The sequence below is a fragment of the Cyprinodon variegatus genome, unplaced genomic scaffold, assembly GCF_000732505.1.
Source record: "Cyprinodon variegatus isolate N-32 unplaced genomic scaffold, C_variegatus-1.0 Scaffold309, whole genome shotgun sequence".
Taxonomy (NCBI): domain Eukaryota; kingdom Metazoa; phylum Chordata; class Actinopteri; order Cyprinodontiformes; family Cyprinodontidae; genus Cyprinodon; species Cyprinodon variegatus.
The window spans coordinates 356,317-357,024 of NW_015150762.1; the positions used below are offsets into that span (position 1 = coordinate 356,317).

General features: G+C 37.0%; 1 long non-coding RNA gene across 1 annotated transcript; it reads right to left on the reverse strand.

Annotated features, from left to right (window-relative positions):
* On the reverse strand, positions 1 to 473 carry LOC107090720. Its single transcript, XR_001481497.1, has 3 exons — positions 400 to 473; positions 172 to 307; positions 1 to 79 (listed from the first exon to the last, which is right to left on the reverse strand). It is a non-coding gene; the product is annotated as an uncharacterized LOC107090720 (long non-coding RNA).
* Positions 474 to 708: the final 235 nt, after the last annotated feature.

Below are 708 nucleotides of genomic sequence, written 5' to 3' on the forward strand. Positions count from 1 at the left end.
AGGACACCCGCTTAAAAACATCAGGGAAGCTGAAGGGCTGTATGTGCTCTTTATGCATCCTGATAATAGCTGTGACACCCTGTTTAAAACAAAAACAAAAAAGAAGATTTACAAGCCAGTATTAGGTGAGAGACATCTCTAAGCAGTATTTTCTTGCAGAGCAAAGCTTACCTTATACCACGTGAATGGGAAAAAAATCAAAGGCTTTGCTGCTGAAAACTGAACACTCTAGTAGAACATCTTTGGCACAATTTCCTTGAATTTCACGACGTAGTTGGATTGTGGTTGGGAGATGCATCAACAGCAGCTAGGAAAATAAAACCAGAGACTGTCAGAGAACAAAATAATGTAACACTGCTGAACAGAAGCATTTTAATTGGGATAATAAGAACATCTCACCGTGATAAACAGTATCCCTTAGGACATGTTTTACACCTGATTTGCCTCTTGTCTTTGCAATGAAAGTGTGATATTTTTCTCTATTTACTTGAAACTTAGTCACAGTTTCCTGTGAAAACAGGAAACGAGATTTGGCAAGTAAATCTATGGATAACATAACATATGCCACCAGGTGGTGCCTGACAAGACTGAAATCTTTGTATGTTGTCACAGAAATATTTCACAGGGACCCTTTATGAAAAAATACATCATGGAATCAGTGCTTTTGAGAAGAGGAAAGTTAAGTGATTATTTTTAATTAATTCTTCA